At 34.4% G+C, this 18,594-nt stretch overlaps 1 protein-coding gene across 4 annotated transcripts in view; it reads left to right on the top strand.

Annotated features, from left to right (window-relative positions):
* The window catches only part of syt1a (synaptotagmin Ia), a 325,194-nt gene that overhangs the window by 9,569 nt on the left and 297,031 nt on the right, over window positions 1–18,594 (top strand). For all 4 annotated transcript variants that reach the window (XM_073945928.1, XM_073945929.1, XM_073945927.1 and 1 more), the window contains one exon: window positions 1,516–1,662. The gene's annotated coding sequence lies outside the window, so the exon portion shown is untranslated. The remainder of the gene's footprint in view (window positions 1–1,515; window positions 1,663–18,594) is intronic.

Consider the following 18,594-nt stretch of genomic DNA (forward strand, 5'->3'; position numbering starts at 1 on the left):
AGTGTGTGCAGAGAGAGTGAGAAAGGATCGACTGGAGGTCTGGCTCGGGTCACCTTCATATATTGAAGGGGATAAGAGTCACCTGGGTCCATATGCAGCAGAAATCTCAGAGTGAGAGCGCTGATGTAGCGTCAGCTCCCCGCTGTCCATAAGATCAGCGTTTTAGATTTCTGCATTTACACAAATTTGCATGAAAAGTCACTTTTATTTCTCCCAACTCAAGTGCTAAAAAGAACAATCGTGTACTGACATTTACCATTGTGATTTACTGCTTTTGGGCATGCAATGCAACTTCATGTAAACTAAAGGTCACTTCAAACAGTGCATTTATCACTGGGTAGCAAAACACAGGCAGTTTGCTTTCCAATCACGTCCTCTTCATTGAAAGAAGTCAGCAATCAGGAGAAAATCGTGAAGATATTCATGTCATATTATCATCATTTGAGGTAATTGCACCTTGCCCAGGTAACATGCAGTGACGCCTCTGTACATACTAAAACTTCATGACCTGCAATGGGCAATTATGCTTGTCAAGGTTTCTTGCAGGAAAAACAATCAACATTTAGATTTAAATGCCAATGTTTTAGGCAGCGGGCTACTTTCTATTGGCTAGGTTCTGTATGTAAATTCATTCCCACTGACACTTACAGGAGATGCCTCTCAATTATAGTAAAAAAAGAAGAGTTGTCCATTGTCTACACAACCACCTGAGGCTTAGCTGAACAGAAATGTGTGTTAAGGTTAAGTATTCTCACTCTGGTTTCGAATATTTCTACTTTCATACTACAGGTACATCTGTTTTTGAGCTTGACAGTATGTAGAATAGAGCTGTGGCTGCATCGTGTACATTTGAATGTACAGTTAATAACTAGCATACATCACTATCTACTGTTGAAATATCTCATATTTTCTCAAACATTTGTTGAGACAACTTTCCGGAATGAAAAGTTGTAACAATGTCAGTTCAAACATATCTTCAGGTAAGTTCACGTTGTTGCAGATGAACTATGGAAAACATGATTTAAATATTTTCCAGTGAATATATATTGAATAACAGTCATTCAAACATCTTTACCGAAGCCTCTTTACTTAAAGGTTGGTCTCGCGCGTCCACCATGTTTGTAGTTTGTTTACACTTATCTCACATTTGTAGTTTTATTCAAATTAATTTCCAATGTGCAAAGTTTTGTGGGCATTTCGAATTTTTACCAGAAACAATAAACTTTTGGGATATACAAATTCTATTTTCTATTTTAATTATATTTTAAAAAACTATTTAGGACGAATAGTATGCGAATTGGGATATAATTGCGTTTATATATATATATATATTTATATATATATATATATATATATATATATATATATATATATATATATATATATATATATATATATATATATATATATATATATATGTATGTATGTATGTATATATGCGTTTGTGTATAATTTTCCAGATTTTTTCTTTCCCTCATGATGAAACTGACATTTGTTGCTGCTTTTCTTTTTTAGAAATGGCCCATCAGATGTGGAATTGCCACCAGTGCTTTCGTTTACTTCAAGATGATCATCTTGTTCAGCTGCTGGATTCTAAAATTGGGATTCTTCAAACATTTATGCAGAGTGGCAGGTGCTACACACATCCAGGAACATCTTCAGGTTTGATCATATTTCCCTTGCTTTGATCTTATTTTTTATTTTTTGTTTAGTTTTTTCGAGGAAATGACTGAATAGACCAAGGTTCTGGTTACACAATAGGTGACATATGAATGTGATATGTTGATGTGTTATAATATTAAAGTAAAAAAGCAAACAAAAAACAAAAAAACAGCAGAAACAGCCATCGTTATAAAATGTAAAAACATTCATTTACCGTGTATCAGTGCTCTCCATCTTCGATTTTCAAGACTGCTCAAAATTTACTTGCATAGTTTTCCATTAATTCTGACCAAAAGCTAAATCTTTTCAAGGGATTGTCATTCAGTGACAGGTATATTACTGTATCGTTTGTGAAATGTGCCTATCTGTGCTTTGTGCAACCTGTAATGGGACACATTTTATTGTATCTTTTAAAATTTTTGCTTTTTTTTTTTTTTTTTTACTGTGAGGTTGTTTTAAATGCATTTTCCTGCTCTTTAGGAGGTTTATCTGGGTTATTGTCCGTATAATATTGTTTTGGACTCTTCACATCTTCTATCAGCTATCATACCTCATTTTAAGTTGTGTATACAGTAGGTGAGAGTTCAAAGTGGCTATTAACGCCGCGGCTGGTACCGCCGCCGTTTGAAATAGGTGCCGCTCTGTTTTTAGTGTATGACCGCAGTTTGTGAATGAGCCGCCAGGGGGCGCAAAGGGACGGGATGCGAACGGACAGAAATAGATCATACAGCTACTGTGCTTGTAAATGATATTAAACAATAAGTCAAAGCATTATAATTCCTTCATTAATCATTTAAAATTTGTTAACACGCTTTATTGTAAACTTTTTAAGTGCAAAGAGGATTCGTTTTGGAAAATAGAATTGAAGAAGTAAAAGACAACTAAAATGAAAGCACAAACATTTAGTACAAATAAGTAGTCTTAAATAAATAAATAAATAAATAAATAAAGCAGCCTAAATATAGAAAGATGTTCAGTGTTTGCTATTTTGATAGGACTAAGACAAGACATTTTCATTTATGTTTTATTTCTGTTTTTATTTCCATTTTCGTTGTTGATTATATTTTACTATCTTATTTATGTCTCAACAATTGTACATAAACGAATAATAAACGAATAATGAAAATAAATGAATAATGAAAATAGGCCTAAATAAATTATTTATTTAAAGACATTGCCGTACAGTACGTGAAACACTGAGAAAAATAAATTGACCTACCTTAAGCAGATCACTAAAAGTATAATAAAATTATTTTTGCCGCAGGACATAAATTAAGTCTTGCAGGTTTATTTTTAATAATTTAGTTTCAGTTCTGTTCATTTTTTTTTCAAAACGTCAATGTTCTCCTTTAAAGTAGCTATAACTGTTGTTTTTTTTTTTTTTTTTTTTTTTTTTTTACTTATGGCTCAGTATGTTTTGTATTTTAACTTCATATTCAGTCACCTTGCAAATGTGTGTGAAATATAATGCCGCATAACCGCGGAAAAAGAAGAAAAAACTGTCGAAGGTTAGAGCTAATTCATCAAAATAAGCTATATTAAAATACAACATTTATGTTAATACAGGCAGAGTGTGAACAAACTCAAGGCTAAGATATGCGCTTGCCTTTTAATGCATTTGCGGCCTTTAGGCTACAGGCAACTATGTATAATAATGTTTTTTTTTTCTTGTTTTTTTTTTGTATGGTAAAGGACAATACACATGTTATTGATGTAAACTTAGGCTAAAACTTACCATTGATAAACGTGACCTACCTCAAGCAGATCACTTAAAGTATAAAAAAATAAAGTAGGCTATATATATATATTCTTAATAAACTTCACAGCCACAAATATAAAAACAACTTGTATTAAAACTGGGCGAGGATTAGAAAGAATACGATGCTTGTTATATATAATTTAAATTTTGATTCCAATTTCTGCAAGCACATTTTTTCACTCGCTACTCTGCCAGAAACTTCGCCGCCGGAGAGCACCTCAATAATGTAAACATTTGTTTAAAGATGGAGCGCAAGATGTGCCGAGTGGCAACATGTGAAGAACGATGGCAAAGCTAAGTGTGATTATTGTAATAAACTAAGTTATAAAGCAGAGTCCCGACCAACAGGACTAAGCATATGCGGTTGGCTCATTCTTCACGAATATAGAATTAAAATAATGGCGCGTTAGGTTCACTAAGCAGCGCATTCTCTCCGCCTCATCGTTTAACCAGCGGGACACGCTGCTGAAGCAGGAGAGACACTCCGTCATTCATAATCTTAGCTGATGTATCGGAGTCGAAAGAATATATCAAAGAGGAATTTTCTTTTAACAGTCCTGATATGTTTAATCTTTTTATTTTATTTTTTTTTTCGTGTCATTTCTCTTCAGCAAATTAGATATTTTTTAAAGCTGCTTGATTCTTTTAAAACCGAAAGCAGGGCCCATAGTGTTTTTCCATAAGATACTCCTTTATGAATGTTTTAATTTTTTTATTAATGTGCTTTTTGATAGTTTTATTTTATTTCAAGCAGCATCTAAATGCGAATTTATCCTCAAAACTTGGCATGAGAGCGATGCAAGTCATGTGTGGCATAATTGCCTTTTTTCCCTGCGCGTGCGAGATCAATTTCTGATCTTTTTGCAACTAAAATGAAAGCATAAACATTCAGTACAAATAAGTAGTCTTAAATAAATAAATAAATAAATAAATAAATAAATAAATAAATAAATAAATAAATAAATAAATAAAGCAGTCTTTTAACCTAAATATAGAGAGATTTTCAGTGTTTGCTATTTTGACAGGACTAAGACAAGACATTTTCATTTATGTTTTTATTTCTGTTTTTACTTACATTTTCGTTGTTGATTATAGTTTACTATCTCATTTTATGTCTCAACAATTATAGATAATAATAAACGAATAATGAAAATTAATGAATAATGAAAATAGGCCTAGATATATTATTTATTTAAAGACATTGCCGACATTGAGCTTAAGTTGAATGCAGCTTCATCAAAAGCAGAAAAAAATAAAATAATCTGACCTATTTTAAGCAGATTATAATAAAAATATTTTTGCCACAGGACATAAATTAAGTCTAGCAGGTTTGTTTTTTTAATACTTTAGTTTCAGTTCAGTTTTTTTTTCAAAACGTCAATGTTCTCCTTTAAAGTAGCTATAACTGTTGTTTTGTTTTGTTTTTTTACTTAATGGCTCAGTATGTTTTGTATTTGAATTTGACGCGTCAGAAAAAAAAAACCGCTGAATCTCTGCAAATATTTGGTTAACTTATAAAACAAATGTATGGTTTAGTGATGTTAGTAATGCATAGAAAAATGTAAAGCAGAATTATTAAAGTTATTATTTCATTGATTTGAACATAACCATTTATAATATAATTACTAACCCGTCGTCTAAAATATTAAAATAATAAAATAGTCTATTATTTTATTCATGGCTAGAGCTTGATTAAATTGATTAACAAGCCATGTGCTTTTGTTTGTTTGTTCTCGGTACTGGGTATACGCAAAACATTTTCTAAAATGTCAAGCAGTATTTGTCTATAGAGCAGCATTTTGCTAATTATAATAGTCCTTTATATTTATATACATGTGTTTTTGCATATTCGTTATTTCACTTGATGCATTCGTTATTTAATGTTTGAATACTGAAATAAAAAGCCATCGTTTAAAAGGTTATTTCACCATCAAAATGTAGCCTGTTATATGTATCATTAACGTTTTATATAAAACTGCTGTGCAGTGTAAATGGGACCTTAATACAGTTTAAAGCGAAGTTGTCTGTAAGGATGATGGGCATGGCATGTCTATTGTTGTGGCTCGCGTTGTGAATATTAGAAAATAACTGTCGGGTGAAGGCTTTATGGTCGTGCGGAATTGTCTGCTGCTGTCATGGCTCAGCAGGCAACACCCTATTCAGCTAGGCTATGTTCGGTGTTTGTATGTACAAATTCGTTTTGGCGAATGCTAGAGTGTAATAGAGATATTTTAAATAACAAGTATAGTTCAGTCCAGAAGTTGCTGTGCATAGAAACATTCATTTTCATAAGGCCCCATTTGCGGTTTGGTTTTAAAACGCATAGGTTTTGCTACGGTTACGCCATCCGTCCTCGGGAGTTTTGGATTTTGTGTAACCATGTTTGTGGAAAACACTTGAGGGTGGAGACATACCCCTTCCCCCGTCTCATAACCAAAAGCTTGTCTTTCAGGTGTTAATGGGCATCGAGACCGAAGTCATGTCGCATTTCCACTGTCGGCCTATAGCTCGCAGCGCGTAACGCAAACCCAGCCCCCAGAACGTCCCCCGAGTGTTGGCATCGTGCATCCGTTAATAACTCGGTAGAAAATGTATTTTATAACATCCTCATTTAGACACAGTCAAACATTCAGCCCAAATGCACTGGAGAGACCTGAAACGTGTTCCCAAAAATGCTCTGTTTGCACGATTTGATTATTATCATCATATCCAAATACTTTATAAATAATATTCTTAACCTTCTCTGGTGTTTATTGTTTTTAGAAAATATCTAAAATCTTTTAAAAGAAAATATCTTGTAAAATAAAAGTTTGATTTGGCTTTAACGGTTTTATTTATGTATAGGCCTACCTAAACTGTTATAGCTTGCTTTTGCTTGTTTTATATTGGTTTATTTATTTAATGCGATTTTATTATATCCGATAATGTAATTCTTTAAATTATATTTCAATGTGGCTTAGGCTTATCAAGATATGACACTTGTTTTGAGTCTACAAAAGGTAATTTGTAAAGTGTTATGTCTTTCTGTTGTATTCATATGGTGTATTATCTGCAAAATAAATAACAAAAAGAAAGAAGCCGCTAGCAGCATCCACAGAGCTGTGAAGAGAGCGCTCTTTTGCTCGGTCTCTCACACACAACCTTTATGTCTGCTGTGTCTTTAATATGGTGTGTAGATTATTATGCGTTATTGAAACATCAAGGGGGACGCAGCAAAATCACTTATAAATTAAAATTGTATTATTCTATGCAACAGCCTTACATTTAAAACGGAAACATAAGGGCGATTTTAAGCAAAAAGACCTCAGCCTATAAGTCTAGATGTTTTCTTTTCCTTTTTATTTATTTGTTTATTTGTTTGGCGCATGTGTGCGATAGGAAAACTATAGTGTAATTACGGCAAGCCATCTTTCCCAGACTCGGGGCAAATTCCTTTCACTCCGTCCCGAAGCCCCAGCTGGCCCTCCTGCCATCCACTGCGTAAAACATATGCTGGATAAGTTGACGGTTCATTCCGCTGTGGCGATCACAGACTAATAAAGGGACTAAACCGAAAAGAAAATGAATGAAGAATGAATGAATAAATTAATAATAATAAAATAAAAATAAGGTAATAATAAACACAAATGCCGCGTAAGCGGCCTTTTTTTTAGAGATGGTACATTTGAATTGCCTCTTCCCACTTCCCCCACCTCGAAATTGAAAGTTGCAAAGAGAACTCAATAGCAAAGATCATAGCCCATTAACACATCAACACATAGTCCATTTACACATCAACACAGTGCAAGTTTAGCGGAAGAATGTCAAATCAGAATCACGCAGATGAAGCACACCAGCTACTACTATGAAACTATTAAAATTGTTTTGTCATAAATTTGCTTATTTGCAGCAGCTTTTTTTCGCGCAACAGAAAAGCGGCGTTGGGAAGCCGTCAATGAATAAAAACAGGGTCAATAGTGAAAATCGGCTTTTCATTGTATCCCTATTACCTATATCAATGCATTGAAGGCCTTTTATGGTGTCATCTCGATAGAATAGCCTAAGTTATAAATAATTTAAAGAACAAAGTTATAAAAACTCACATTACATAAATAAACAATTAAAAATATGTTTAGGTTGTCTATTTAATTGCCCTCGTGATGATGGTGTGCTTTATCATTATGTGCGTTTTACTTATAACTAACCTGATTTAAATGATGGATCTGCGACAGAGAAACTAGGGGTTTTGGGGGACATGCATCACTATATCCTTTTTTTCCCCAAAGTGTGCATAGTTCAGCTGCAAGTTACTGTACGTCTTTTTTTGGAAAAGCACCCCATGTCCGCTAGTGCCGCGCGCCTCTTTCTCTGGGCAAAAATGAGTTGATTTTTAAAATAATAAATATATAGATTAATTAAATTTTCAGCAAAAGAGACATTTATTTCATATTTCACTATGCATTTCATCTGATCTTTATAGCTTAATTAAACACATATTGTCAAAACCCACACATAGGCCTATTGTATGAAAATGAAAAGGGCATTTTTTGTTATTATTACACTACTATTTGTTATTTGTTGCCTAGGCTATTTTCACATTTGAGGTGCTTTATTGGCATGACAAGTAACTGTACATTCGTTTTGCCAAAGCAGTGCGCGTCTCACAAACAAGACAGTGCAAAAAGGGCAGTAGTGCAAACAAATATGAAAATAACATATAGGCTAATAAAAAAATGATTAATAAAAATAAAAATAGAATAAAAAATAAAAATATAATAATAAAAATAAAAATAGATTTTTGATAACATTAAACAGGATAAAGGTAATAATAGTAGCCTATTATCAAAAGTAAGTCCACATAAAGAGTTCCAGTATTTGTGTGTTGGAGACAGGAGCGGGTATTGTTGGGTGAACACACAGCAGCACACACACTCCCCCAGTAAGATGGGTTCTGTTCGACAGGGACTCAAAGTTGTTTTGTATGTGTTGGATTATCGGGTAGAATTTCTCCCGGATCTCGAAGTATTTAGTGCACTCGGGATATGCAGCTCCGTCTCAATCAGCTGCTGAGGGCACAGCCGCTTCTCCACCGGCAGCCATGTTTTTTTTTGTGCGGGCCCGTCTTTACGGCTAGCTGATGTCCGCTGCCCGCTTCTAACATGTTAGAAAATACTGCAAATCAAGCTGTCGGTATCTCCCCGCGGTTGAAATTGTTCGTTATTCCGAAAAAAAGAAGAAGAAATATCAGCGCGCAGTAGTTGCTTTCTAGATTATTTAAGCCTATATTCAGCTGTTTTAATCTTGCAATTCTGATAATTAGAGATAATGTCTGTTCAACTTGTCTGTCATTTATTTCTCATTTGCTACTTATTTTATTAATTTGTTGATGTTAATATACTACATAGTCTTGTATATGCATATCTAAAATCCTTTGGCATTCAAATTTGCTTTGAACTTGAAAGAGAGAAAGAATCGGATTTTACCTGTCAGAGCACATTGCATATGCTTTTTTTGAAATAACATTTATTTAACAAATATTTTAGCACATCGAAAGTAATTAAATTACCTGTCTTTTGATTAAAACCTTTATGCAAAAAGATCAGAAAAAAAGGCAATATGCGACACATGACATGCATCGCTCTCATGCCACGTTTTGAGGATAAATTCGCTTTTAGGTGCTGCTTTGAATAAAATAAAACTATTAAAAAGCACATTAAAGAATACTCATAAAATAAAACCTTGATAGAGGAGTATCTTATGAAAAAACACCAATTGACGGGCTCTGCTTTCGGTTTTAAAAGAATCAAGCAGCTTTAAAAATATAATTTGCTGAAGAGAAATGACAGGGAAAAAAAGATTGAACATATCGGGACTGTCAAAAGAACATTCCTCTTTGATATATTCTTTCGACTCCGACACATCAGCAAAGATTATGAACGACGGAGTGTCCTCCACTGCTTCAGTGGCGTGTCCCGCTGGTTATAAACGAGGAGGCGGAGAGAATGCGCTGCTTAGTTTCGGCTCGATATATTTAAATAAAAACTAACAACGAGCTGCTTATAACGCTCAAAAAGTTTAACTCAAATGCACAACCCTTGTTGGTTGCACCTGCAGGATGCACAATGAACCTAACGCGCCATAATTTTAATTCTATATTCGTGAAGAATGAGCCAACCGCATATGCTTAGTCAGTCCTGTTGGTCGGGACTCTGCTTTATAACTTATTAGTTTATTACAATAATCACACTTAGCTTTGCCATTGTTCTTCACATATAGCCACTCAACACATCTTGCGGTCCATCTTTAATGTTTAGATTATTGAAGGTGCTATTGACGTTTTGAGAAAAAAATTAATAGTACTGAAACTAAATTATTAAAAATAAACTTGCGGGACAAGGCAAGCACATATCTTAGCCGTTTGTTCACACTCTGCCTGTATTAACATAAATGCTGTATTTTAATATAGCTTATTTTGATTAATTAGCTTTAACTGACAGCCTTTTCTTCTTTTTCCGCGGTTATGCGGCATTATATTTCACACGCATATGCAAGGTGACTGAATATGAAAATAAAATACAAAACATACTGAGCCATTAATTAAAAAAACAAAACAAAACAACAGTTATACTTTAAAGCAGAACATTGACGTTTTGAAACAAAAAAACGGAACTGAAACTAAATTATTAAAAATAAACCTGCCAGACTTAATTTATGTAATATTTTCATTATTCATTTATTTTCATTATTCGTTTATTATTATGTACTATAATTGAAACATAAAATGAGATCGTAAATATAATCAACAACGAAAATGTAAATAAAAACGTAAATTAAAAATATAAATGAACATGTCTAGTCTTAGTTCTATCAAAATAGCAAACACTACATCTCTCTATATTTAGACTAAAAGACTGCTTTATTTATTTATTTATTTATTTAAGACTAATTATTTGTACTAAATGTTTGTGCTTTCATTTTAGTTGTCTTTCATTTCTTCAATTCTATTTTCCAAAACGAATCCTCTTTGCACTTAAAAAGTTTACAATAAACCAGGTAAAAAAAAAATTAAATGTAAGTTGAGGTGATCGCAAGTTCACAACTGTGAGGTGATGTGCTCTATCGGCAGGATAATCTATATTATTTTGCTGTTTTTCATATGCGCACGTTTAAGATTTGAGATTATAACATTGCCATGATAGTCAAAGAAATCAAAACATTATTTTCACCCCAACGCAATTTAATCGGGCACTGAAGGCTAATAACTTAATTCTTATATTTGCTTTTTGACTTCTCACCATGTATCTTTTCTACAGCATAGTATAGTGTAAGAGCATGTCTATTACCAGAAAAACTAAATTAAAATTATATTTTAATTGAACACATCACATCACATACAGTAAGCTACGCCTACAGAACAGTCTGTTTAGCATTGTGAAAAGGCAAAGCTGAATATCTGTGGTTAAAGTGCCACCCAGCGGTCAAATGCTGCTGGCGCATCAAGCACCGCCGTCGCCGCGGCATGAATGGCGGTACAAGGAACACATTGAAGTAGTAACATCTGTACTTTATTTCATCATGCTTTAATGAAATGAAGTATGAACAGCTTGCTATTTATAATTTTTTTCTAACTAAAAAAGGGGAGCAAATTCAGTTAATAACAAATTATAAATATTTGGGTGTGACGGACAATAAACTTAAGTGGGATGTATGGACTGACTGTATAAAGAAAAAGCTTCAATAGAGCTTTTTAAAGAATCGATTGTCTTTTAATGTTGACAACACATTGTTGATCATTCATCGCAGTGCTTTTATTGAAGGTATTATAATTTGTGTGATCTGTAAATATAAGAATGCTTCTGAGGCCCAGGAGAGGTCCCTGGTTGTAACAACAGCCAGTAAGTTGTTGGAAATAAAAAAGCATTGACAAAGAAATAGTACTAAATGAGGCTATCATGATTGTCAATGATGAGAGACATCCTTGAACAAACACCTACCAATTGTAACCATTAGGTTGTCAATATTGTGTTCCCAGATGTGTAAGACATACGGAAAAATGATAATTTAAACCCCAAGCAATTAAGTTGTTTAATTCCTCCTGTCTCAGTAGCAGTTGATGGCCAGTAGATCGGATATTTATTTAGAGTAGGGGTACCATTTTTTTTATTTAGAAAAGCAGAGAGACACTACAAGTTTGTCAAATATTACTGCTTTATTTGTATTAATAGTGCCTACTTTAAAATGTTTACAATTTCTGAGAGAGCTCATCGGCGACCATTAGCCTGCCATAGTGTAGCAGACCAAAGACGGTTGACGTTTTCAATCCACAAGATGGCGACAGAACCTCATAATTAGCCTTACGCTTAGAAGAATATAACAGTCTGATTTCTAACTACAGCTGGTCAAATCAATGTTAAACTGGTAAGCATACCTGCCAACATTCCCGTTTTTCATGAGAGTATCCAACACAATCTCACCGCAATTCGTAACTTTTTCATTTAGTGGCTAATTCGTATGAATTCGTACGATCTAATTCGTACAATTTAGTTCGATTTGCTTATCCCCCAATGACGGTTGGGGTTAGGGGTGGGTTCAGGTGCCACGCCTCCTTTTTAAAATCGTACCATTTCATATGACTGAACTCGTACGAATTTGTACGAATTAGTCACTAAACTGGCAAAATGTAAAATACTTACGTTTTCTCGTGAGATCAGGCTGGAGTATCCCGTGTTTCAGACCAATCTCAAGCAACCATCCCGTTTTTTATTTCTTCCGGAAAACTCCCGTAATTTCACCCATCACCCTCTTTGGTACAGTCTGTAAACACCCCCGGGTTGGCAACTTTGGTACAGTACCCGATTGTAGAGGCCGCCCAAAACCCGCTGCATCCTATCCCGGTTCTCAACAGTGTTATTCAGAGACCTCACACCCCCTCCCCCCTGTCTCCCGGATTTTCAGAGACATGTTGGCAGGTATGCTGGTAAGTGATATTCTAAGATGATCTCTCTCTTTTGAATGTTGCAGTGCTGTATTTATACCGATTTGCTCGCATATCAGAAATGTGTGTTGTGTTGGCAGAAAAGAAAGAAGTAAAGTCCTTTGCTTATCGCAAACACAACAACAGTCTGGTAGTGATTGCTTTGCTTTTTTCGGGTTTAATTATTGTGATATCCCAAATGCAACACATAAATACTGTAGACTGTAACACTATAAGAAGATATCTCTGTAGATGGAAGGCATTTTATGTCACGTTCAGCCTTATAATCTTAAAGTGTGAGCAAAATCAACTTTTTTGTCATCACTTTAGACATTACGCTATAGAGAGTCATTCAAACACTAGCTCTAAAGTGATGTAAGACGCCAGCTGCAGATGTGAATTAATGGCGGAAGAAAGTAGTTCCTAATAAAAAGGGGTTTTTAGACTCCCCGTGTTTGATTTTTTCATTTATATACACGATTGTGCTGTCACACTGTTGTATAAACACAACATCACACGAGTAGCAGTGCGACATGGTTGTATATCAGCACTGGTGGGATGCTAAGACACTTTGACACAATCTACATTGTAAAAGCGCTATACAAATAAAGCTGAATTGAATTGAGTGTCATTTCATGTCACGTCCTCCCACCAGTGCTGATATACAGTCATATTGCACTGCTACTCATGTTTTTGCTATGCAGGATATTGCATATTTAGAAAGGCAGATTTCTGCTATTTTCTACATTACAGTTGTCTTCAGTGTAGCAATGACTGTTTTTTTTTTTCTTTTTTTTATTCCGCCTCATGTCATCCTCCTAATAAAGACATTTAGTTTTGTGTAGCTAAGAATTTAAAAATAACATATATTTTTAAATGCAAATATTTTTAACCAGGATGACAGTGTCTACATTATGTAACTTTAATAACCAGTGTAATTGTGGGAAAACACAGTTTTAGTATATAACAGTCACAATTGGCTTAACACGACACTACAAATGTATAAAAACACATTTGTGTTGTGTGCACTCATTACATTTGATTATCACTGAATGCAATGCAGTAACATTTAAAGTAAACCACTGCATCATCTAGTCATCTTGGAGCTTTAATTTGACCAATCCCATCACCTTAACAATTACATTTAAACGCAATGAATGTGTCTATGTGAGTCAACAGATCGATGAGGTAATAGATGACTGTGACCTAAGACGGGGATCTGCATCCTTCAAAGAGTTTAGCAGAGGCTTTTGTTTACCTTTGTGAATGATTTAGACACATGCAGAATATCAATTCATAATGTTCAAGTGTTTGAGGAAACTAGACCTTATCTAGAGCTTTATACGCTTTATCAGAATGGCTCATGGGGTGATCATTTTCTTCTATTGATTCCTGCAAATGGTGGCTGTCATGTTAATAACTCGTCCAATAGCCCAGGTAATCAAATGCTCAGAATTGGTCTCGTTCTGTGAGTGTCACGTGTTTAGGTGAGTCATCTATGTGAGAAGAGAATGAACATACAGGCTGCTTGGTAATGCTTGACATTAGGGCTGCACGACAATCAGCAAATCTAACATTTATTTTACTCTGCGATTATATATTGCAATATGAATACTATTACACTAGATGTGTTGAATAACTAATAACACAAGTTAAATGAACAGAATTAGATTGTTTTTCTTGGAGTCAAACTTCATTTAGGTATACAGTAGTTTAATAATCAAATGTAAAACAATACTGCAATGACTTCTTTTATAAACAATTTAATTTAGTACTATTTTCTAGGCCTGAATGCTTTTAAATCCCTCACACTGTTCGAGGCCTCAAGAAATATTTTATTATATTATATAATTTATTAAATGGTATAATTATAATCTAAACTCAATATTGCGTATACTCGTGATGTGACTTGCAAATGATCACATTGTTATATTGATGCTGAAAAGATATATTGTGCAGCCCTACTTGACACACATATATATATATATATATATATATATATATATATATATATATATATATATATRTATATATATATATATATATATATATATATATATATATATGTGTGTGTGTGTGTGTGTGTGTGTGTGTGTTTGTGTGTATATGTTAGTGCTGTCAATCGATTAAAAAAAATAACTAATTAATCACAGTTTTAAAAAAAGGATTTATCGCGATTAATCACATTTAAAAGACTGAAACTTGTAATTTTGGCTATTCAGATGTAAAATAAATGTAAACGCAAGACAAAAACAATTTAAATTCAAAGTAAAATTGTTTATTAGAATTGTTTTTTTTTTTTACTTGTGACACAGATTTCTTCATGTAAACAACACACCCACAATGAACCATCAAGATCCTGGCTTGACAGCCATATTGATTACAGAAAATAAAGCAAAGGCATGTTAATGCTATTTAATTTTTAAAACAATCAATGACAATAAAGAAAAAATTGATTTCCATGTTGGATTCTAAATGGACTGCAACAAAATGCCAAAATGCAGGCAATACAGAAATAGAAAATGGAAAATAATAATAATAATAAAGTATTGAATACAAACAATTGTACTCATTGCAGGGCTGGACTGGGACTAAAAATCAGCCCTGGCATTTTGGGCTAGAGCGGCCCACTACATCAATCAAAATGCTCCCCATCTGTGCACGCCCTTGAATATGTTTACCAACTCCCATTCTATAAAAGCACATAAGCCATATATAGGAAATAACAAGAGCTGACAAATTAAAAACTTAAATTTTTACATTTATTATTATAATAAAATTATAATCCACACTGGAAGTCCATCTTGCATGTGCCTGTGTGTTTTGAGGGAGCCTAGTAAATAATGAACACAACAAAAACTGCCTGCACACAGTTAATGTTGATTAATGAAATAAAGATAAATATTAAAAGCACTGTATTAAAGACGCTTAAATTTTTTTTTAACTCAACAATGATACATCAAGCGTAGCTAAAAGATTTTATATTGTCAATAAAATGAACTTAAACAATTTAAAAATGCAACAAATATTTGTTCGGGCCCAAACTACAAAACTAAATGTAAAAAAAACATTGCTTAAGTTGCACACTAGTTTGGTCATGTATAAATATCATTATAAGCATATTGTTTAAATATTGTTGTAACTATAAGCCTACATCATTCTGATAATCAAAATCACAATGTCATGATATCTCATGCGATTGTCTTCTGACCGAGTGCATCTTAAAATACATGAATGACACTACTCATAGAGTTGAGAAGCAATATATTCTTTATAATTTGTAAAACAGATCATAAGAAGATGATCAGCCCGGCCCAAAAAGTATGTCGTGTGTGTGTGTGTGTGTGTGTGTGTGTGTGTGTGTGTGTGTGTATACACATATATGGATATGTGTATAGTAAATTATAGTAGATTTTTTCAGAAGACGAAATGCAGTGAGTGTACGGTGGCTCTTTGGGAAACTGGTCTGTGGGAGCAAATCCCTTCCAGACGTTGCTGGGATGTTATAATTTTGAACCACTTTGATAATGGACTTTGGCTGTGATATTTTACAATGACCAAAACAGCATTTCAGATATTTAACAATGTGGTCATTCTACTGTAAATATTTGTTATCACGTGATCACTTAAAACAAAGTCACAAGACTAAATAGTTGAATGTATTCAGTAAAAGTGTTTTCAACTTAGTTTATGCACATTTTTTCTTGTCAAACATAAAGTTTATCCAACTGTGTGGTGCGCATAACTTTTTATTTTCATTTTCAAAATGCATGCAGATTTTGGTATTTTCGCTAAGCATTTTTTTATGCAGTATTTTAAAATGCACATAAATAGGTGGATGGAAACATGGCTATTGATTGCAGTTATGGTGTATATATATATATATATATATATATATATATATATATATATATATATATATGTATATATATATATATATATATATATATATATATATATATATATAACAGATCAGACTGGGTTTCATGTGAAGGAAAAAAGTGGTCACTGGTTCATAAACGATGCATAGAGACTATGATTGAGAATTTTACTATTTTGATTTTGATTGGTTGAACCTTGCTGCATGTTAACCATGAGGGTTACATTGTGGCAGGAGGCTGTATGGGGGCTTATTTCCATGAAGATTTATAAATTGTGTTTCTCCTCTGCTTGTCTTTCCTTGTGTTGCTCAGGCAGCCCTGGCCTTGTCACTGGGCACTGACAGGCAGGCTAGCTGATGGACGCCCACGCTCTCTCTGCAATCTAACTTAGCCCCCAGAACGAATCAGCCACATTGAAGTCACAGTACAAGGGTCTCTCCTTCTCAATCTCGATTGCCTCATTTGCTCATTCTCATTATTTTTTCTTATTTATCTCTTTGCCTTAAAGGAATAGTTCAACAATGAAAGAAAAAAAAACATTTTCTGCCTTTTTTGAGCTTGACAGTCAAACTCACGCTTTTGAAAAGAACAACCAATAAATTAAAACAATTCTAATTTTTTTTTTTTTTTTTTGCTTGCAAGAAAAAGAAACTCACTTGGGTCTACCATTTTTTTTTGTGGTAAACTATTCTTTCAACATGCAGATTCTTCCATCTTGCCATGTCTCATTCTCCCTCTTCCCCATTCTGAGGCAAAGATGACAGGGTAGCGGCTGAGTGTCACGCCATCCATCAGGCACTGACAGGCGTGTGGCCAAGCCTCTGGTGAGGAACGCCACTGATCTGTAAACTGCAGAATGAGAGACGCACGTTGGCCCTGGGGGCGAGGAGGGGCCTCCCCGCATGACTCACTCTTATGCAGACAGAGAGAAGCGTATCATTACATTCTCAGTGGTGAATGACTGATCTGACACATTATGAAGGTGTTAGCCTGGTTAAATGAATAGATTGAAAGGCTTACTTGTGGAATTACTTGCTTAAAACATCTGTATCCTTCAAGTTTGTGGAACAGTTAGTCAGCGTTAGAGTTGTGTGCTCTTCTTTCTATTGTTTCATTCGTGTTTTCCAATTTTATTCAGTTTTTGTTCTAGTTTAATTAGATGGTTTAATTAGATCCCGAGGACTGCAATTGAGAACCACTAAATTAACAGACACTTCTTACTTGACAAGTTTTATGGCAATATATGTTCTAGGTGTATTATGATAAAAGAAACACTAGTGCATGTCCAATATGAGATACAAATTGTGATGTGTTCAATATATATTTTACTCATTGTGTACAGGTTTATAATCTTTACAATGTAGTATAGGGGTGTCAAAATTAAGGCTTTTTTTTCGTTGCACCGTGATGCAGATGCGGACAATTCAGTATCGGTTCAGTAAAAGATCATAACTGGTTATTACATACTGACGTCATTTATCTCATATGCACTATGTTGCGGTGACCTACTATGACAAGAGAGGCGAGCGTGTTAAAGTAAAATACTGCATCTACTTAAAAACACAGAAACTGCGCACAATTCACTGCATGTGTGTTTGCTGGACAGTCTTTTACTGACGCCAAAGTTACAGCAGAAGCCCCTATTTTACTGCAATTGAGAAAATAAAAGTAAATCCATTTCTCTTTCTCACTGTGGCCGCTTTGACCTACTGGTGTGATGTTTCCTCTCCTCTCGGCTGTTACAGCGTCACTTCTGGTTACGGACACAAGCGTGTCTGTGGAGAGATGAACATAAACACAAGAAGGTAGAATAAAATATTTGTTTTGCTGGTGCTGGGAATTAGATATCAGGGAAATATAATCATGGTTGCTGGTGTAGCATGGGGTGGCTGCCGGTGGGTTTTAGAAGGGAGACGTGAAACATGGGATGAAAGTACCTTAAGGGGAGCTAGAGTTGATAGGTGACATTGTTGATCTACCTGTGTATGAAGAATGGACCAATGTAGTGGGGACTCAGCATCTTAAAGGGTAGATGCAGGTGCACATTTCGGCCTGATAATCAGACCTTGTTCCTGGGTTGGTATGACGAGGCATGCAGTCATCTGGAATCTGCAAACCTCTTTGCTCATCTCATAGATCGACATGAGTGTCCCGGACTCCAGTACCAGTAGTCCTCAGCTATAACATTGAATGGCTCCTCTGTCTAGGAAACCAGTGAAGGCTGTTATCCAAATATCCACTGGAAAGGTATTAAGCTGGTGGTATTTTGACAAAGACGGTTCTTTGCGTACTCAGTACCTTTTCCAGCCTTTCTGGTTGTCATGGCAGTATGACATGTA

The sequence above is a fragment of the Danio rerio genome, chromosome 4 (assembly GCF_049306965.1).
Source record: "Danio rerio strain Tuebingen ecotype United States chromosome 4, GRCz12tu, whole genome shotgun sequence".
Classification (NCBI taxonomy): Eukaryota; Metazoa; Chordata; class Actinopteri; order Cypriniformes; family Danionidae; genus Danio; species Danio rerio.